The sequence below is a fragment of the Oncorhynchus masou genome, chromosome 32, assembly GCF_036934945.1.
Source record: "Oncorhynchus masou masou isolate Uvic2021 chromosome 32, UVic_Omas_1.1, whole genome shotgun sequence".
NCBI classification, from domain to species: domain Eukaryota; kingdom Metazoa; phylum Chordata; class Actinopteri; order Salmoniformes; family Salmonidae; genus Oncorhynchus; species Oncorhynchus masou.
Genome location: NC_088243.1, coordinates 45,001 through 67,500, shown reverse-complemented (window position 1 = coordinate 67,500; position 22,500 = coordinate 45,001). Strand labels below are relative to the sequence as shown.

At 47.2% G+C, this 22,500-nt stretch overlaps 1 pseudogene; it reads right to left on the bottom strand.

Moving 5' to 3' along the window:
- LOC135525435 (polypeptide N-acetylgalactosaminyltransferase 16-like) overlaps positions 1–18,222 on the bottom strand; it is an 81,028-nt pseudogene extending 62,806 nt beyond the window's left edge.
- Positions 18,223–22,500: the final 4,278 nt, after the last annotated feature.

Below are 22,500 nucleotides of genomic sequence, written 5' to 3'. Positions count from 1 at the left end.
CCGCTAGGAGCCCAGTCGGTCTGTGTGTAGTCACCTGTAGTGTCGTGTGTCTCTGATGACCCGCTAGGAGCCCAGTCGGTCTGTGTGTAGTCACCTGTAGAGCCGTGTGTCTCTGATGGCCCGCTAGGAGCCCAGTCGTTCTGTGTGTAGTCACCTGTAGTGTCGTGTGTCTCTGACCCGCTAGGAGCCCAGTCGGTCTGTGTGTAGTCACCTGTAGTGTCGTGTGTCTCTGATGGCCCGCTAGGAGCCCAGTCGGTCTGTGTGTAGTAACCTGTAGCGTCGTGTGTCTCTGATGGCCCGCTAGGAGCCCAGTCGGTCTGTGTGTAGTCACCTGTAGTGTCGTGTGTCTCTGATGGCCCGCTAGGAGCCCAGTCGGTCTGTGTGTAGTCACCTGTAGCTCCGTGTGTCTCTGATGGCCCGCTAGGAGCCCAGTCGGTCTGTGTGTAGTCACCTGTAGTGTCGTGTGTCTCTGATGGCCCGCTAGGAGCCCAGTCGGTCTGTGTGTAGTCACCTGTAGCTCCGTGTGTCTCTGATGGCCCGCTAGGAGCCCAGTCGGTCTGTGTGTAGTAACCTGTAGTGTCGTGTGTCTCTGATGGCCCGCTAGGAGCCCAGTCGGTCTGTGTGTAGTCACCTGTAGTGTCGTGTGTCTCTGATGGCCCGTTCGGAGCCGAGTCGGTCGCTCTCAGCCAGGTTGAAGGCGTGGTCTCTGTAGGGGTCGTCTCCCGCCTTCAGCTGTTTCTCCAACAGGTACGCCTTCTCATCGAAACTCCTATGAGCTGACCCTGCTGCTGCTGCTCCGCCCACGGAGACAGGGTCATCTGCAGGGGGGCAGAACAAAAACACAGAGGTCAGGAGTCAGAGGTCAAAACTCAGGAAGTAGAGGTAAACAAGAAAGATGGGTTACGAGTTAGAAGATGGATGTCAACACTGATGTCATCTTTGTCTTTCACACAGTTGATGGTGACCTTATCAACCTCATTTGAAAAGCTTAGATACTGTACCACCTGATCCATAATCTGAGACACCCAGTTAGTGATCTCTACAATGACTGAGATGTTATTTATTTATCTTACCTTTATTTAACCAGGCAAGTCAGTTAAGAACAAATTCTTATTTTCAATGACGGCCTAGGAACAGTGGGTTAACTGCCTGTTCAGGGGCAGAACGACAGATTTGTACCTTGTCAGCTCGGGGATTCAAACTTGCAACCTTTCGGTTACTAGTCCAACGCTCTAACCACTAGGCTACCCTGCCGCTCTGGTCTGAGACACCCAGTTATTGATCTCTAGAATGACTAACGTTATTTGGTCTGAGACACCCAGATATTGATCTCTAGAATGACTAACGTTATTTGGTCTGAGACACCCTGTTAGAGAGAGGGGAGACAGAGGAGGTGTAGGAGCGAGAGGGGAGACAGAGGAGGTGTAGGAGCGAGAGGGGAGACAGAGGAGGTGTAGGAGCGAGAGGGGAGACAGAGGAGGTGTAGGAGCGAGAGGGGAGACAGAGGAGGTGTAGGAGCGAGAGGGGAGACAGGAGGTGTAGGAGCGAGAGGGGAGACAGAGGAGGTGTAGGAGTGAGAGGGGAGACAGGAGGTGTAGGAGTGAGAGGGGAAACAGAGGAGGTGTAGGAGCGAGAGGGGAGGCAGGAGGTGTAGGAGCGAGAGTCGGGGGCAGGAGGTGTAGGAGCGAGAGGGGAGACAGAGGAGGTGTAGGAGCGAGAGGGGAGACAGAGGAGGTGTAGGAGCGAGAAGGGAGACAGAAGGTGTAGGAGCGAGAGGGGAGACAGAGGAGGTGTAGGAGCGAGAAGGGAGACAGGAGGTGTAGGAGCGAGAAGGGAGACAGGAGGTGTAGGAGCGAGAGGGGAGACAGAGGAGGTGTAGGAGTGAGAGGGGAGGCAGAGGAGGTGTAGGAGTGAGAGGGGAGGCAGAGGAGGTGTAGGAGTGAGAGGGGAGGCAGAGGAGGTGTAGGAGTGAGAGGGGAGGCAGAGGAGGTGTAGGAGTGAGAGGGGAGGCAGAGGAGGTGTAGGAGTGAGAGGGGAGACAGAGGAGGTGTAGGAGTGAGAGTCAGGGGCAGGAGGTGTAGGAGTGAGAGGGGAGGCAGGAGGTGTAGGCGTGAGAGGGGAGGCAGGAGGTGTAGGAGTGAGAGGGGAGGCAGGAGGTGTAGGCGTGAGAGGGGAGGCAGGAGGTGTAGGAGTGAGAGGGGAGGCAGGAGGTGTAGGAGTGAAAGGGGAAAGGAAAATACATTGAAGAGGAGAGGAATGTGATGACTGTTTGAAGCATGGACACATTGCCTAGTCACTGTGCACAGATAATAAACAAAGAGTAGCAGCAGCTACTTCCTGGGGTTTATTATGGATCCCCATTAGTTCCTGCCAAGGCAGCAGCTACTCTTCCTGGGGTTTATTATGGATCCCCATTAGTTCCTGCCAAGGCAGCAGCTACTCTTCCTGGGGTTTATTATGGATCCCCATTAGTTCCTGCCAAGGCAGCAGCTACTCTTCCTGGGGTTTATTATGGATCCCCATTAGTTCCTGCCAAGGCAGCAGCTACTCTTCCTGGGGTTTATTATGAATCCCCATTAGTTCCTGCCAAGGCAGCAGCTACTCTTCCTGGGGTTTATTATGGATCCCCATTAGTTCCTGCCAAGGCAGCAGCTACTCTTCCTGGGGTTTATTATGGATCCCCATTAGTTCCTGCCAAGGCAGCAGCTACTCTTCCTGGGGGTTTATTATGAATCCCCATTAGTTCCTGCCAAGACAGCAGCTACTCTTCCTGGGGTTTATTATGGATCCCCATTAGTCCCTGCCAAGGCAGCAGCTACTCTTCCTGGGGTTTATTATGGATCCCCATTAGTTCCTGCCAAGGCAGCAGCTACTCTTCCTGGGGGTTTATTATGAATCCCCATTAGTTCCTGCCAAGACAGCAGCTACTCTTCCTGGGGTTTATTATGGATCCCCATTAGTCCCTGCCAAGGCAGCAGCTACTCTTCCTGGGGTTTATTATGGATCCCCATTAGTTCCTGCCAAGGCAACAGCTACTCTTCCTGGGGTTTATTATGGATCCCCATTAGTTCCTGCCAAGGCAGCAGCTACTCTTCCTGGGGTTTATTATGGATCCCCATTAGTTCCTGCCAAGGCAGCAGCTACTCTTCCTGGGGTTTATTATGGATCCCCATTAGTTCCTGCCAAGGCAGCAGCTACTCTTCCTGGGGGTTTATTATGAATCCCCATTAGTTCCTGCCAAGACAGCAGCTACTCTTCCTGGGGTTTATTATGGATCCCCATTAGTCCCTGCCAAGGCAGCAGCTACTCTTCCTGGGGTTTATTATGGATCCCCATTAGTTCCTGTCAAGGCAGCAGCTACTCTTCCTGGGGTTTATTATGGATCAAACAAATGAAGCACTTACATATAAAACAAAAGATAAAACCGTACTTCATAACATCATTATACCACTACATATCTACAATATAAAGTGAGTATGTGTTCATTACCTGTGTGTCTCTCTCTTCACAGTCATAGTCATGGCTCTATGTAGTACTGTGGAATAGAGTTCCATGTAGTCATGGCTCTATGTAGTACTGTGGAATAGAGTTCCATGTAGTCATGGCTCTATGTAGTACTGTGGAATAGAGTTCCATGTAGTCATGGCTCTATGTAGCACTGTGGAATAGAGTTCCATGTAGTCATGGCTCTATGTAGTACTGTGGAATAGAGTTCCATGTAGTCATGGCTCTATGTAGCACTGTGGAATAGAGTTCCATGTAGTCATGGCTCTATGTAGTACTGTGGAATAGAGTTCCATGTAGTCATGGCTCTATGTAGCACTGTGGAATAGAGTTCCATGTAGTACTGTGGAATAGAGTTCCATGTAGTCATGGCTCTATGTAGTACTGTGGAATAGAGTTCCATGTAGTCATGGCTCTATGTAGTACTGTGGAATAGAGTTCCATGTAGTCATGGCTCTATGTAGCACTGTGGACCTCCCATAGTCTGTTCTGGACTTGGGGACTGTGAAGAGACCTCTGGTGGCATGTCTTGTGGGGTATGAATGGGGGTCTGAGCTGTGTGCCAGTAGTTTAGACAGCTTGGTACATTCAGCATGTCAACACTTCTTACAAAAATTTAATCTCTCTTCCACTTTGAGCCAAGAGAGATTGAGATGCATGTCATTAATGTTAACACTGTGTACTTTTAAGGGCAAGTCGTGCTGTTCTGAGACTATTTTTAATTTTCCTAAGTCCCTTTTTGTGGCACCTGACCACACGTCTGAACAGTTGTCACGCTGGTATGAATGAGTCGAGTGACAGGCGCAGGAATGCATAATTGAGTTTCCCTTCGTAATCGTTTGCAAGCCCTGCCATATTTTTTAAATTTATTTTACCTTTATTTAACTAGGCAAGTCAGTTAAGAACAAATTCTTATTTTCAATGACGGCCTAGGAACAGTGGGTTAACTGCCTGTTCAGGGGCTGAACGACAGATTTGTACCTTGTCAGCTGGGGGATTCGAACTTGCAACCTTCCGGTTACTAGTCCAATGCTCTAACCACTAGGCTACCTGCCACCCCGTATCCGACAAGCATCAGAGCCGGTGTAGTATGATTCAATCTTAGTCCTGTATTGACGCTTTGCCTGTTTGATGGTTCGTCGGAGGGCATAGCGGGATTTCTTAAGTGTCCGGATTCTTGAGAGCGGCAGCTCTAGCCTTTAGCTCGGTGCGGATGTTGCCTGTAATCCATGACTTCTGGTTGGGATATGTACTTACGGTCACAGTAGGGATGACGTCGTCGATGCACTTATTAATGAAGCCAGTGACTGATGTGGTAAACTTCTCAATGCCATTGGATGATCAGATGCCATCCCAACATATTCCAGTCTGTAGCTTAGCATCCGCTTCATCTGGAGGATAGAGTTATGGTCAGATATGCCAAATGGAGGGCGAGGGAGAGCTTTGTAAGAGTCTCTGTGGTCAGAATTTCTTTCCCCTCTGGTTGCACATGAGACATGCTGGTAGAAATGAGGTCAAACAGATGTAAGTTCCCCTGCATTAATGTCCCCGGCCACTAGAAGCGCCAACTCTGGATAAGCATTTTCTTGTTTCCTTATGGCCTTATACAGCTCGTTGAGTGGGGGTCTTAGTGCTGAGCGTGTGATGGTTCATCTGATAGCATAGCGGGATTTCTTATAAGCGTCAGGATTAGTGTCCCGGCCAATAGGATCGCAGCTTCCGGATGAGCATGTTCCTGTTTCCTTATGATCAGCTGGTTGAGCAACGTCTTAGTGCCAGCATCGGTTTGTGGTGGTAAATAGACAACTATGAAGATGAAAAATCTATTGGTAAAATAGTGTGGTCTACAGCTTATCATCAGGTACTCTACCTCAGGCGAGCAGAACCTTGGGACTTCCTTAAAAACTTCTTGATACTACCCATCCCGCATGCGGGAGCGTAATCATCGCCTCAAACTAATTAGCATAATGCAGCGGACATAAATATCCCTAGAAAATTTTCCTATTCATGAAAATCACAAATGAAATATAGTGAGACACAGCTTTGCCTTTTGTTAATCACACTGTCCTCTCAGATTTTCAAAAAAAAAAAAAAATTCATCATAGCCTAGCATAGCATTATGCCCTGCTAGCAGCAGGCAACATTTTCACGAAAATAAGAAAAGCAATCAAATTACAAATCATTTACCTTTGAAGAACTTCAGACGTTTTCACTCAGAAGACTCCCAGTTAGATAGTAAATGTTCCTTTTTTCCACAAATATTATTTTTGTAGGCGAAATAGCTCCCATTTGTTCTCCACGTTTGGCTGAGAAATCGACCGTCATTACAACGCCAAACTGTTTTCCAAATTAGCTCCATTGACAGAAACATGGCAAAAGTTGTTTAGGATTTATTTATAATTTATTTATTTGGTTTATAATTCATCCTCAAGGTGTTTTTCACATATCTATTCGATAATATATCCATCGAGGCAGTTGGTTTCTCATTAGAAGTGATTGGAAAAATGGTACCTCAGTACTTTACGCAAGATTTTCTGCAGGAGCCATCATGTGACCACTTGCTCAATGTGGTCCCTTACGGCTATTCTTCAACATAAATGCGTAAAAAGACGTCACAAAGCTGTAGACACCTTGGGGAATATGTAGAAAGCGTAAGCTCATTCGTAGCCCATTCACAGCCATATAAGGAGTCATTGGCATGCAGAGCTTTCAAAATATGGTGCACTTCCTAGTTGGATTTTTATCTGGGTTTCGCCTGTAACATCAGTTCTGGTGCACTCACAGACAACATCTTTGCAGTTTTGGAAATGTTAGAGTGTTTTCTATCCAAAGCTGTCAATTATATGCATAGTCGAGCATCTTGTCGTGACAAAATATCCCGTTTAAAACGGGAACGTTTTTTTATCCAAAAATGAAAATACTGCCCCCTAGTTATAAAAGGTTAATATTAGAGATCACAGCACCAGCTATTGTTGACAAAAGAAACACACACCACCACCACCACCACCACCACCACCACCACCACCACCCCTGATCTTACCGCAGGCAGCTGTCCTGCCGATGGAAAACCCAGCTGTATATTATCCATACAGCCACGACTCACTGAAACGTAAGATATAACAGTTTTTAATGTCCCATTGGTAGGATAGTCTCGAACAGAGCTCATCCAGTTTATTCTCCAGTAAATACACATTGGTCAGTAGAACGGAGGGTAAAGGCGGAGTATCCACATCCGGATCTTTGCCCTCTAACGGCGACTCCTCTTCATACGAATAAACGGGTATTTGGGTCCGGGAAGAGCAGTTTATCCTTCGCATTCGACTCATTAAGGAAAAAAAATCCTTGTCCAGTTCGAGGTGAGTAATCGCTGTTCTGAAAAAAAACAACTATTTTCTATTTTTTTAGGAAACGATGGTGGAAACATTATGTGCAAAAAAAACAGCAAAAAAATAAAATCAAAAAATAGCACAATTGGTCAGGAGCCCTCCGGCGCCATGTTTTTTCTTCAGTGATGTTTAAAATGTTCGCTCTTGGATGGATATAAACAACAACATACATAGTGTACAAAACATCAAGAACACCTGCTCTTTCCATGACAGAATGACCAGGTGAATCCAGGTGAAAGCTATGATCCCTTATTGATGTCACCTGTTAAATCCACTTCAATCAGTGTAGATGAAGGGGAGGAGACAGGTGGTTAAAGTAGGATTTTTAAGCTTTGAGACAATTGAGACATGGAATGTGTATGTGTGTCATTCAGAGGGTGAATGGGCAGGACATTAATATTTATGTGTCTTTGAACGGGGTTTGGTAGTAGGTGCCAGGCGTACCGGTTTGAGTTTGTCAAGAACTGCAATGCTGCTGGGTTTTTCACGATTAAACAGTTTCCCATGTGTATCAAGAATGGTCCACCACCCAAAGGACATCCATCCAACTTGACACAACTGTGGAAAGCATTGGAGTCGACATGGGCCAGCATCCCTGTGGAACGCTTTAGACACCTTGTAGAGTCAACATGGGCCAGCATCCCTGTGGAACGCTTTAGACACCTTGTAGGGTCAACATGGACCAGCATTCCTGTGGAACGCTTTCGACACCTTGTAGAGTCAACATGGACCAGCATCCCTGTGGAACGCTTTAGACACCTTGTAGAGTCAACATGGGCCAGCATCCCTGTGGAACGCTTTCGACACCTTGTAGAGTCAACATGGGCCAGAATCCCTGTGGAACGCTTTGGACACCTTGTAGAGTCCATGTCCTTCAGAAACTATTCACACCCCTTGACTTTTTCCAAATGTTGTTGTGTTACAGATTGAATTGAAAATGGATTAAATAGCGACATTGAAATGTCTTGAGTCAATAAGTATTCAACCCCTTGGTTATGTCAAGCCTAAATAAGTTCAGGAGTAAAAATGTGCTTAACAAGTCACATAATAAGTTGCATGGACTTACAGAATTACCTGTAAGGTCCCACAGTTGATCAGTTCATTTCATTAACCTTGACACTGCAGCACTGAGCAACCGGACGTGCAAGCCCACACATGCACAAAGTTGTGGCAAAAACCCACATGACTGATTTAAAAAATGTTTCTCTAGCAGGATTCGAGTCTCTGCAGTAACTAGTGTTCAATCTAGCAGGTTAAAAGGTTTCTCTAGCAGGGTAAACGGTTTCTCTAGCAGGGTAAACGGTTTCTCTAGCAGGGTAAACAGTTTCTCTAGCAGGGTAAACAGTTTCTCTAGCAGGGTAAACAGTTTCTCTAGCAGGGTAAACTGTTTCTCTAGCAGGGTAAACGGTTTCTCTAGCAGGGTAAACGGTTTCTCTAGCAGGGTAAACGGTTTCTCTAGCAGGGTAAACGGTTTCTCTAGCAGGGTAAACGGTTTCTCTAGCAGGGTAAACGGTTTCTCTAGCAGGGTAAACGGTTTCTCTAGCAGGGTAAACGGTTTCTCTAGCAGGATTCAAATCAAAATCAAATCAAATTTTATTTGTCACATACACATGGTTATGCATGGTTAATGCGAGTGTAGCGAAATGCTTGTGCTTCTAGTTCCGACAATGCAGTAATAACCAACAAGTAATCTAACTAACAATTCCTAAACTACTGTCTTATACACAGTGTAAGGGGATAAAGAATATGTACATAAGGATATATGAATGAGTGATGGTACAGAGCAGCATAGGCAAGATACAGTAGATGGTATCGAGTACAGTATATACATATGAGATGAGTATGTAAACAAAGTTCAAGTCTCTGTTGTAACTAATAGTCATTCCCAGTGGTAGAGGACATACAGAGACCCATTCAGTCACAAACAAGAGACAGACACACACCATTCTGATTCAATAAGCATCTACACATGCATATAGAGAGAGAGACAGAGAGACAGACAGAGAGATGGAGAGAGAGACAGACAGAGACAGACACAGAGAGAGACAGACAGAGACAGAGAGAGACAGAGAGACAGATACAGAGAGAGACAGAGAGACAGATACAGAGAGAGACAGAGAGAGACAGACACAGACACAGGGAGAGAGACACAGAGAGACAGACACAGAGAGACAGACACACACCATTCTGATTCAATAAGCATCTACACATGCATATAGAGAGAGAGACAGAGAGACAGACAGAGAGATGGAGAGAGAGACAGACAGAGACAGACACAGAGAGAGACAGACAGAGACAGACACAGAGAGAGACAGACAGAGACAGACACAGAGAGAGACAGAGAGAGACAGACACAGAGAGACAGACACAGAGACACAGAGAGACAGACACAGAGAGAGACAGACAGAGACAGACACAGAGAGAGACAGATACAGAGAGAGACAGAGAGAGACAGACACAGCTAGAGAGACACAGAGAGACAGACACAGAGACACGGAGAGACAGACACAGAGACACAGAGAGACAGACACAGAGACACAGAGAGACAGACACAGAGAGACAGACACAGAGACATGGAGAGACAGACACAGAGAGACAGACACAGAGAGACAGAGAGACAGACACAGAGACACACCATTCTGATTCAATAAGCATCCAAACATTCAGTCACATACAGCGTGGAGGAGGACCAGATATGGGAGGTTGAGCTCATGGAAAAATTCATAATGTAGCGTTGCAAAGGAGATTGTTCCGCAGAGCAAACAAAAACAGTGCTGTAATGTAATTTTGAGTTATGATAACATCACTGAATCGAATGTATTACCATGGTTACAGAACATAGAGAGAGAGAGAGAGAGAGAGAGAGAGAGAGAGAGAGAGAGAGAGAGAGAGAGAGAAAGTAAGAGGGGAGAGTGAGTGGGTTAAGTGTTATATGTCCAACCCTTGTTTGTGTCTTTTGTCTCATTGGACTAAAAGGTCTAGCCTGGGTGCCATGGTATTGTGATTAGGGTCACATGACCTGGGAGAGGGCCAGGGTGGAAAACCATCTGAACACACACAGCGTGACGACCACAGCTCTGAGAAACTCAGGGGGGGGTGAACCTTTCTGCTCTGAGCTCAAACTCTGTATAGAACACCACAGGCCAATGCTTTCATCAACTCAAACTTCATTCTTTTTTTTTCCAGCAATTTGGAAGCCACAACAAAATGGCATCCTCAAAAGTGAAAATGATTAAGTTATACACTACCGTCCAAAAGTTTGGGGTCACTTAGAAATGTCCATTAAATGTCCATTTTTTGTCCATTAAAATAACATAGAATTGATCAGAAATACAGTGTAGACATTGTTAATGTTGTAAATGATTACTGTAGCTGGAAAACGACATTTTTTTTCAATGAAATATCTATATAGGCGTACAGAGGTCCATTATCAGCAACCATCACTCCTGTGTTCCAATGGCACGTTGTGTTAGCTAATCCAAGTTTATCATTAGAAAACCCTTTTGGAATTATGTTAGCACAATTCCCCGAGAGGTGCGGGGAATTGAACCCTGGTCTGCGGTGGGGAGAGGGGTGACCTGTCCATGCTGGGGGGGTTACTGCTTGATCACGGGCTCTGCACAACTTACATTCACTTTAATTAAGTGTATAAAGGTTGTTTGTTTTTTTGTCAATTTCAAATCACCATTAAATCTTTTTTCTTTTCTTTTTTTTTAACAGTGTGGCTGTGTGGGTAAAAATGTAAACTAAATGTACGATCTTACTGCCCCTCCTGTTTCTAATCTGTCAAAATAAAGCATTAAAAACAAAGGTGGAATTCCACCAATAATATTGTCAATATGCTCTTATCAATCAATACATACTTAGGCTAATAATAATTAGCATTTCCAAACCATTGATTGTATGAGAAACTGTTGTGTTTTGATGCTGTGTTTTACATGCACTGAACCCCCCCCCCCCCCCAAAGAAATGTCACAACGCTCCCTTAATAACACCTATAATCAGGTTAAATTATGCCAAGCCAGTTGCACAACTGAATGCATTCAACCAAAATGTGTCCCCTCAGAGAGCAGATGTTGTTGGGGGCTAACTGCCGTGCTCAAGGGTAGAAGGGCACATTTTTCCATCTTGCCTGCTCAGAGATTAGAACCAGCAACCGCCAGGCTGCCTGCTCCCAACCGCCAGGCTGCCTGCTCCCAACCGCCAGGCTGCCTGCTCCCAACCGCCAGGCTGCCTGCTCCCAACCGCCAGGCTGCCTGCTCCCAACCGCCAGGCTGCCTGCTCCCAACCGCCAGGCTGCCTGCTCCCAACCGCCAGGCTGCCTGCTCCCAACCGCCAGGCTGCCTGCTCCCAACCGCCAGGCTGCCTGCTCCCAACCGCCAGGCTGCCTGCTCCCAACCGCCAGGCTGCCTGCTCTTAACCGCCAGGCTGCCTGCTCTTAACCGCCAGGCTGCCTGCTCCCAACCGCCAGGCTGCCTGCTCCCAACCGCCAGACTGCCTGCTCCCAACTGCCAGGCTACATGCAGTCCCCAAGAACCACTGTGGGTGTTTCAGAGTACTACATTTCTGTTTTGAAACACAAACATCAGATCTCAGTTTAGGTACAATACTTTACTTGGTTTCATTACACAATCATGGTGTTTTGAGACTCTCTATTTTAACAGTGCAGGCAAGGAGCCATGATGTGGCCAAGACATTACTCATCATGAGTGATGTCATGAACCCTGGTTGTGGAGGGCACCTGTTGCCATGGAAGTTATGGAACCACACAGAGAAAGAGGGAGAGAGCGAGATGGGGAAAACCAGGCTCCTGTACCATGCTTTACTGAGATGCTCTCATGGAAAGTTTAGGGTTGGGTGTTGGGTTGGGTTAGGTTAGGGGTTGGGTGTTAGGGTTGGGTTAGGTGTTATGTTAGGTGTTATGTTCAGGTTGGGTTGGGTGTTAGGGTTGGGTTAGGTGTTATGTTAGGTGTTATGTTCAGGTTGGGTTGGGTGTTAGGGTTGGGTTAGGTGTTATGTTAGGTGTTATGTTCAGGTTGGGTTAGGTGTTAGGGTTGGGTTAGGGGTTAGGGGTTGGGGTTAGGTGTTATGTTCGGGTTGGGTTAGGTGTTAGGGGTTGGGTTAGGTGTTAGGGTTGGGTTAGGGGTTGGGTTAGGGGTTATGTTCGGGTTGGGTTAGGTGTTATGTTAGGGTTGGGTGTTGGGGTTGGGTTAGGTGTTATGTTAGGGTTGGGTGTTGGGGTTGGGTTAGGTGTTACGTTAAGGTTGGGGTTGGGTTAGGTGTTACGTTGGGGTTGGGTTAGGTGTTACGTTGGGGTTGGGTTAGGTGTTACGTTAAGGTTGGGGTTGGGTGTTACGTTAAGGTTGGGGTTGGGTTAGGTGTTACGTTAAGGTTGGGGTTGGGTTAGGTGTTACGTTAGGGTTGGGTTAGGTGTTACGTTAGGGTTGGGGTTGGGTTAGGTGTTACGTTAGGGTTGGGGTTGGGTTAGGTGTTACGTTAGGGTTGGGGTTGGGTTAGGTGTTACGTTAGGGTTGGGGTTGGGTTAGGTGTTACGTTAGGGTTGGGGTTGGGTTAGGTGTTACGTTAGGGTTGGGGTTGGGTTAGGTGTTTGGTTTAGGGTTGTGTTAGGTGTTAGGGTTAGGTGTTAGGTTTAGGGTTGGGTTAGGTGTTAGGTTTTAGGGTTAGGGGTGGGTTAGGTGTTAGGTTTAGGGTTGGGTGTTACTTTAGGGTTGGGTTAGGTGTTAGGGCTAGGGTTAGGTTATGTGTTAGGTTTAGGGTAGGGTTAGGTGTTAGGGTTAGGTTAGGTTTATTATCCATAGCCAGAGGGCTATATGCATGTGAGCATATCCTGGAATGCACCTTGGATAATGTTACTTTAAAAAAAAAAGTTTTTAATGTATGTTGGTATTCTTTTATTATTTCTACATTTTAACAGATACATTATCCATTTCAAATTAGGCTGCTACTCAAAATAAAATAAAAAACTAAGAAATACATAGAAATTGTAATAAATAAAATATACAGATTTTAATAAATAAAACATTCAGTTTAAACAGGAAAATAAAAAAATCAGTTGGCCTCCACCCCCAACCTCCCATCCTATTCCCCCAACCCCACCCAGCCAACATGTCTCTACCCCCAACCTCCCATTCCCCCACCCAGCCAACATGTCTCCACCCCCAACCTCCCAGCCCCACCCAGCCCCACCCAGCCAACATGTCTCTACCCCCAACCTCCCATTCCCCCAACCAGCCAACATGTCTCCACTCTGACTTGGCAGTGATGCCTGCCAGCAGTAATCTTCTATGATTGAGAGATTCAAGGGGCTTATACTCATGGACTTCAAAATTAACTTTGTAACTTTGCCCCAGAAGCATTTAGCTGCCCACTGCACTGAGACTAGGAAACACTGTCACCACTCATAAATCCATGATTATCGAGAATTTCAATAAGCAAATCTCTATGGCAGGCTATACTTTCCACCTGGCTACCCCAACCCTGGCCAACAGCTCTGCACCCCCCCACAGCAACTGGCCCAAACCTCCCCCACTTCTCCTTCACCCAAATCCAGACAGCTGATGTTCTGAAAGAGCTACAAAATCTGGATCCTACAAATCAGCTGGGCGAGACAATCTGGACCCTCTTTTCTTAAAATGATCCACCGCCGTTGTTGCAACCTCTAACCTCTCTTCCGTACAGTCTGAGATTCCTAAAGATTGGAAAGTGGACGCCATCATCCCCCTCTTCAAAAGGGGGAGACACTCTTGACCCAAACTGTTACAAGCCTATATCCATCATGCCCTGCCTTTCTAAATACTTCGAAAGCCAAGTGAACAAACAGACCATTTCGAATCCCACCGTACCTTCTCTGCTATGCAATCTGGTTTCCGAGCTGGTCACGGGTGCACCTCAGCCACGCTCGAAGTCCTAAACAATATCATAACAGCCATGGATAAAAGACAGTACTGTGCAGCCATCTTCATCGACCTTGCCAAGGCTTTCAACTCTGTCAATCACCACATTCTTATCGGCACTCAACAGCCTTGGTTTCTCTAATGACTGCCTCAGCTGGTTCACCAACTACTTCTCTGATAGAGTTCAGTGTGTCAAATAGGAGGGTCTGTTGTCCGGACCTCTGGCAGTCTCTATGGGGTGCCACAGGGTTCAATTCTTGGGCCGACTCTTTTCTCTGTATATATCAATGATGTCGCTCTTGCTGCAGGTGATTCTTTGATCCACCTCTATGCAGACGACACCATTCTGTATACATCTGGCCCCTCTTTGGACATTGTGTTAACTAACCTCCAAACGAGCTACAATGCCATACAACTCTCCTTCCGTGGCCTCCAACTGCTCTTAAATGCAAGTAAAACTAAATGCATGCTCTTCAACCAATCGCTGCCCGCACCCGTCCGACGATCATCACTACTCTGGACGGTTCTGACTTAGAATATGTGGACAACTATAAATACCTAGGTGTCTGGCTAGACTGTAAAATCTCCTTCCAGACTCACATTAATAAGCATCTCCAATCCAAAGTTAAATCTAGAATCGGCTTCCTATTTCGCAGCAAAGCCTCCTTCACTCATGCTGCCAAACATACCCTCGTAAAACTGACTATCCTACCGATCCTTGACTTCGGTGATGTCATTTACAAAATACCCTCCAACACTCTACTCAGCAAATTGGATGCAGCCTATCACAGTGCCATCTGTTTTGTCACCGAAGCCCCATATACTACCCACCAATGCGACCTGTATGCTCTCGTTGGCTGGTCCTCACTACATATTCTTATCTATTCTTCGCCAAACCCACTGGCTCCAGGTCATCTATAGGTTTTGCTAGGTAAAGCTCCGCCTTATCTCATCTCACTGTTCACCATAGCAACACCCAACCGTAGCACGTGCTCCAGCAGGTATATTTCACTGGTCATCCCCCAAGTCTCAACGTCAACAGTGAAGAGGCAATGAGACTGGACAGAGGAACTCTGCCTAGAAGGCCAGCATCCCGGAGTCGCCTCTTCACTGTTGATGTTGAGACTAGTGTTTTGCAGGTACTATTTAATGAAGCTGCCAGCTGAGGACTTGTGAGGCGTCTGTTTCTCAAACTAGACACTAATGTACTTGTCCTCTTGCTCAGTTGTGCACCGGGGCCTCCCACTCCTCTTTCTATTATGGTTAGGGCCAGTTTGCGCTGTTCTGTGAAGGGAGCAGTACACAGCGTTGTTCAAGATCTTCAGATTCTTGGCAATGTCTCACATGGAATAGCCTTCATTTCTCAGAACAAGAATAGACTGACGAGTTTCAGAAGAAAGCTATTTGTTTCTGGCCATTTTGAGCCTGTAATCGAACCCACAGATGCTGATGCTCCAGACACTCAACTAGTCTAAAGAAGGCCAGTTTTATTGCTTCTTTAATCAGAACAACAGTTTTCAGCTGTGCTAACATAATTGCGAAAGGGTTTTCTAATGATCAGTTATCCTTTTGAAATTATAAATTTGGATTAGCTAACACAACGTGCCATTGGAACACAGGAGTGATGAGTGATGGTTGCTGATAATGGGCCTCTGAACACCTTTGTAGATTTTCCATTAAAAATCAGCCATTTCCAGCTACAATAGTCATTTACAACATTAACAATGTCTACACTTTATTTCTGATCAATTTGCTGTTATTTCTAAGTGACCACAAACTTTGAATGGTAGTGTATATATGCTCTAACACAGATCAGATCAGTTATATACGCTCTAACACAGATCAGATCAGTTATATGCTCTAACACAGATCAGATCAGTTATATACGCTCTAACACAGATCAGATCAGTTATATATGCTCTAAGGCCCCGTTTACATTGTGATGTGTTACGCAGGACGTCATCTTCAGAGCCCCGCCAGGACAAAATGTCGTGTTTGTAACACAGGATGGAGGAGAGTGTCTCTCGTCAGAAATCACATTTATTTTTGGAAGATCGAGACAGATATAAATATATTGTCTCAGCTGAAAAACATATTTTCATCTTCTTGTGGTTTGGTAACTTCCTGTTCTTCAATGGGACTCTGGCTGGACGACGCAGAGTTAGATTCGTTTTTAGGTATCTGGTGTCAGTCTCGCAACCGAGCCTTCAACCGCAAGGGGGCATTGCATTGTGGATGTCCCCTCATTGAAATGCATGACATCCGGCACAACGTAATGGATGAAAATTATCAGTGGTGTAAAGTACTTAAGTAGTACTTTAAAGTATTTTGACTTAAGTACATTTTGGGATGGGGGTATCTGTACTTTACTATTTATGTTTTTGAAAACTTTTACTTCACTACATTCTTGAAGAAAATAATGTACTTTTTACTCCATACATTTTCCCTGAAACCCAAAAGTACATGTCGAATGCTTAGCAGGACAGGAAAATAGTCTAATTCACACATTTATCAAGAGAACATCCCTGGTCATCCCTACTGCCTCTGATCTGGAGGACTCACTAAACACAAATGCTTCATCTGTAAATGATGCCTGAGTGTTGGAGCGTTCCCCTGTCTATCTGTAAATGATGTCTGAGTGTTGGAGCGTTCCCCTGTCTATCTGTAATGATGTCTGAGTGTTGGAGCGTTCCCCTGGCTATCTGTAAATGATGTCTGAGTGTTGGAGCGTTCCCCTGGCTATCTGTAAATGATGTCTGAGTGTTGGAGCGTTCCCCTGTCTATCTGTAATGATGTCTGAGTGTTGGAGCGTTCCCCTGGCTATCTGTAAATGATGCCTGAGTGTTGGAGCGTTCCCCTGGCTATCTGTAAATGATGTCTGAGTGTTGGAGCGTTCCCCTGGCTATCTGTAAATGATGTCTGAGTGTTGGAGCGTTCCCCTGTCTATCTGTAAGTGATGTCTGAGTGTTGGAGCGTTCCCCTGTCTATCTGTAAATGATGTCTGAGTGTTGGAGCGTTCCCCTGTCTATCTGTAATGATGTCTGAGTGTTGGAGCGTTCCCCTGGCTATCTGTAAATGATGCCTGAGTGTTGGAGCGTTCCCCTGGCTATCTGTAAATGATGTCTGAGTGTTGGAGCGTTCCCCTGTCTATCTGTAAGTGATGTCTAAGTGTTGGAGTGTTCCCCTGTCTATCTGTAAGTGATGTCTGAGTGTTGGAGCGTTCCCCTGGCTATCTGTAAATGATGCCTGAGTGTTGGAGCGTTCCCCTGGCTATCTGTAAATGATGTCTGAGTGTTGGAGCGTTCCCCTGTCTATCTGTAAGTGATGTCTGAGTGTTGGAGCGTTCCCCTGTCTATCTGTAAGTGATGTCTGAGTGTTGGAGTGTTCCCCTGTCTATCTGTAATGATGTCTGAGTGTTGGAGCGTTCCCCTGTCTGAGTGTTGGAGCGTTCCCCTGGCTATCTGTAAATATAATCTGTAAATATATATATAAAAAAAGAAAAGGGTGTTGTCTGGTTCTCTTAATATGGGGATTTTTTTATTTATTATTTATACTTTTACTTTTGATAATTAAGTCTATTTTTAAAATTACATTTACATTTGATATTTAAGTATATTTTAAATCAAATACTTTTAGACTTATAATCAAGTAGTATTTTACTGGGGGACATTCAACTTTACTTGAGTCATTTTCTATTAAGGTATCTTGACTTTTACTCAAGTATGACGACAGGGCACGTTTTCAACCACTGAATATTTAGAGTTCAGATTCCTTATAATAAATGGACCACAGCGTCGACGCACAGGTTCTCAGCGCTCAACACAAATATTAGACTCGGTGAGGTGGTGGGTGAGCAGCAACAGAGTTAACCCACTGTGCATCAACATGCAACGCACACTCCCCTGCAGCAGCACAGCCACAGCTAGCCGCTTCCCTACCCCTTCTCTCTCTCTCTCGGTTCTCCCATCACGCTTCTCTGCTCTCCTCTCAATCTGTCACTCACAATCAACGGAATGGTCCTGTCGTCTCGGTGGATGTCCAGCCTCCCGCCGTCGGCATGTCTCCTGATGTCCGCGACGCGGGGCTGCGAGGCTGAGGATGATGATGAGTGCGGTTTATTGTCCTGCCACAGGTAATAAAATGTTCCCAGGATCCACGCTACGGTCAAGATAGCGATGGCGTTGGCCCGTATCCTGCGCATTGTGAGCCCATAAGGAGAACTCTGTCCTGAAACCCCCTGGTGGTTAATCTCCGGTTCAGGTTCGCTTGGTGGTTCTTTTGGAACCGGAGACGGAGCTGGAGGAGAGGTGCGCAAAAAGTGCTTCTCCGGTTATGGCACCGCAGCAAACAGCCTCACCGGTAACGAGCTATTCCGATAGAGAGAGCGAACAGTTTCTCTGCTTGACTAGGATTTGCGCATTCACAGAGCCGTGCGCGGTCCTAGCGCCGTGAAATTCCTTCCGAGGAGTCATTTCTGACTGATGCACACAGCAGATCTCACTGTCTTTAGCTGGATTACGCACATGCGTTCTCAGTTTGGTTTCTGTTAGAATAGAACACTCTACTGATTATGTAAATATAATGGATAGACCAATAGCGGTGCATGGGTAAAAATCACTGGGCCCCACAAGCCATATTACAACCTAGGTGGTGTGATAATTGCTTGTTTGCTCTATAGCCTTGATTCCTTGATATATAGGGCCTAAGGCCTGAGACAGTAAGAAGACACAGTGATATATAGGGCCTAAGGCCCGAGACAGTAAGAAGACACAGTGATATATAGGGCCTAAGGCCCGAGACAGTAAAAAGATAGTGATATAGTAGTAGTGCACTCCCTGTCAGGCCCTGGTCTAAAGTAGTGCACCCCCTGTCGGGCCCTGGTCTAAAGTAGTGCACCCCATGTCGGGCCCTGGTCTAAAGTAGTACACGCCCTGTTGGGGCCCTGGTCTAAAGTAGTGCACCCCCTGTCGGGCCCTGGTCTAAAGTAGTGCACCCCCTGTCGGGCCCTGGTCTAAAGTAGTACACGCCCTGTTGGGGCCCTGGTCTAAAGTAGTGCACCCCCTGTCGGGCCCTGGTCTAAAGTAGTGCACCCCCTGTCGGGCCCTGGTCTAAAGTAGTACACGCCCTGTTGGGGCCCTGGTCTAAAGTAGTACACGCCCTGTTGGGGCCCTGGTCTAAAGTAGTACACGCCCTGTTGGGGCCCTGGTCTAAAGTAGTACACGCCCTGTCGGGCCCTGGTCTAAAGTAGTGCATTGCCTGTTGGGGCCCTGGTCTAAAGTAGTGCACTCCCTGTTGGGGCCCTGGTCTAAAGTAGTGCACTCCCTGTTGGGGCCCTGGTCTAAAGTAGTGCACGCCCTGTTGGGGCCCTGGACTAAAGTAGTGCACGCCCTGTTGGGGCCCTGGACTAAAGTAGTGCACGCCCTGTTGGGGCCCTGGTCTAAAGTAGTGCACGCCCTGTTGGGGCCCTGGTCTAAAGTAGTGCACGCCCTGTTGGGGCCCTGGTCTAAAGTAGTACACTCCCTGTTGGGGCCCTGGTCTAAAGTAGTGCACGCCCTGTTGGGGCCCTGGTCTAAAGTAGTGCACGCCCTGTTGGGGCCCTGGTCTAAAGTAGTGCACGCCCTGTTGGGGCCCTGGTTTAAAGTTGTACACTCCCTGTTGGGGCCCTGGTCTAAAGTAGTACACTCCCTGTTGGGGCCCTGGTCTAAAGTAGTGCACTCCCTTGTTGGGAACCTGGTCTAAAGCAGTATACCATAGAGAGAAGGGTGTGCCATTTGGAACGCGGGATATCAAGGAGAGAAGTGGATGAGGTAATTTTGCACTCCACCTAACAACGACAGTATAGAGTCTGTGTGTAATTCTCCACAGCTGCTCCACTGGGACCACCACACCATGACAAACTATGCCAAGATTCCTCAATGTTACTGGATATTTATGTTTCATAATCTGGACGTTTTCGAGGGGCCCGGGGATACAACCTAGTCTCTGTAAACCCCGTTCCAAATGGCACCTGGTCAACAGTAGTGTACAATATAGGGAATAGGGCCCTGGTCAACAGTAGTGTACTATATAGGGAATAGGGTCCTGGTCAACAGTAGTGTTCTATATAGGGAATAGGGCTCTGGTCAACAGTAGTGTACTATATAGGGAATAGGGTGCCGTAACGTAGCATTTAAAACACACATCTGGTTCCACACAACTCAATTTAAACCAAGTCACTCAAATTACATTCTGGTTTAAATTAGATTGATATAGCTATCCCTTTTTAACACACATAAAGTGCCTTTCACAGCAACCAGGCATTGACCCCGAAGAGAAACAGCCCGAAAACTAATACCATTTAGATCCAGATGGTAATTGGTATTCAGCTCCTCTAGAGTGACAAGATGACGCCGACAGAGATGGGTGTCCTCGCTTCGAGTCCTTAGGAAACTTATGGGGTATTTTTAAATATATTTTTTATGTATTATTTCTTACACTGTTACCCCCGTAAATCTTAAGTGTTATTACATACAGCTGGGAAGAACAATTGGATGTAAGAGTGTCGTCAACTTACCAACATTACAACCAGGAATAAGACTTTCCTGAAGCAGACTCTTTGTTCGCACCACAACCCAGGACATTGGATCTAACCCCAGAGGTCGACCCAAAACAACGTTGCGGCAGAAGTAGTAGACGGAGCGGCCTCCTGGTCAGACTTCGAAGGAACCACCCACCCCTTTCGAGTATATTACTCGCCAATGCCCAGTCTCTTGACAACAAGGTAGACGAAATTAGAGCCAAGGGTTGCCTTCCAGAGAGACATCAGAGATTGTAACATTCTCTGTTTCACGGAAAAAAGTAGTGCGCTCCCTGTCGGGCCCTGGTCTAAAGTAGTGCGCTCCCTGTCGGGCCCTGGTCTAAAGTAGTGCACTCCCTGTCGGGCCCTGGTCTAAAGTAGTGCACTCCCTGTCGGGCCCTGGTCTAAAGTAGTGCACTCCCTGTCGGGCCTTGGTCTAAAGTAGTGCACTCCCTGTCGGGCCCTGGTCTAAAGTAGTGCACTCCCTGTCGGGCCCTGGTCTAAAGTAGTGCACTCCCTGTCGGGCCCTGGTCTAAAGTAGTGCACTCCCTGTCGGGCCCTGGTCTAAAGTAGTGCACTCCCTGTCGGGCCCTGGTCTAAAGTAGTGCACTCCCTCTCCCAGGATATTTTGGAATCGGTTCAGCCACAGGGCTTAGTTGGATCGGAGTCAAATCCAGACCTCGTAACTACATATGCCCAGAGAACTTGCCGGAAACACCAAACCCTGGGGTATAAATAAAACATGCGAGTTAAGAATTTTACATATCAGACGAGATGACCGCATGCTGCAGCCGAGGTCGAGGATTCGTCGCAACCCCCAAAACGCAACACGAGGTTGAACAACGGATGCTAATAGCTGTGTCCAAAAGCGTGAATTCAAGCGGGACTCTCCTTCTCGGTGGCCGACGTGAGTAAGACATTTAAACGTGTTAACCCTCGCAAGGTTGCTGGCCCAGACAGCATCCCTAGCCGCGTTCTCAGAGCAAGAGCAGACCAGCTGGCTGGTTGTGTTTTACGGACCCTGTCAGTCTGCTGTCCCCACATGCTTCAAGACGTCTACCATTGTTCCTAAACCCAAGATAACTGAACTAAATGACTACCGCCCCCGTCGCACTCACTTCTGCCATCATGAAGTGCTTTGAGACTAGTCAAGGATCTTATCACCTCCGCCTTACCTGCCATCCTCCTCCACAGACGATGCAATCACCATCACACTGCCCTTTCCCATCTGGACAAGAGGAATACCTATGTAAGAATGCTGTTCATCGACTACAGCTCAGCATTCAGCAACATAGTACCCTCCAAACTCATCATTAAGCTGGAGGCCCTGGGTCTCAACCCCGCCCTGTGCAACTGGGTACTGGACATCTTGACGGGCCGACCCCCAGGTGGTGAAGGTAGGAAACAGCATCTCCACTTCGCTGATCCTCAACACTGGGACCCCACAATGGTGCGTGCTCAGCCCCCTGGGTCTACCCCTCCTCCCCTCCTGTTACTCCCTGTTCACCCATGACTACGTGGCCATGCACACCTCCAACTCAGTCATCAAGTTTGCAGACGACAAAACAGTTGTGGGTTGATTGCCAACAACATCGAGACAGCCTACAGGGAGGTGGTGAGGGCACTAGGAGTGTGGTGTCAGGAAAACAACCTCTCACTCAATGTCAACAAAACAAAAGGAGATGATCGGGGACTTCAGTAAACAGCAGAGGGAGCAACCCCCCCATCCACATCGATGGGACAGCAGAGGGAGCACCCCCCCATCCACATCGACAGGACAGCAGAGGGAGCACCCCCCCATCCACATCGACGGGACAGCAGAGGGAGCACCCCCCCAACCACATCGATGGGACAGCAGAGGGAGCACCCCCCCATCCACATCGACGGGACAGCAGAGGGAGCACCCCCCCTATCCACATCGATGGGACAGCAGAGGGAGCACCCCCCCATCCACATCGATGGGACAGTAGAGGGAGCACCCCCCCATCCACATCGACGGGACAGTAGAGGGAGCACCCCCATCCACATCGACGGGACAGTAGAGGGAGCACCCCCTATCCACATCGACGGGACAGCAGAGGGAGCACCCCCTATCCACATCGACGGGACAGCAGAGGGAGCACCCCCCCATCCACATCGA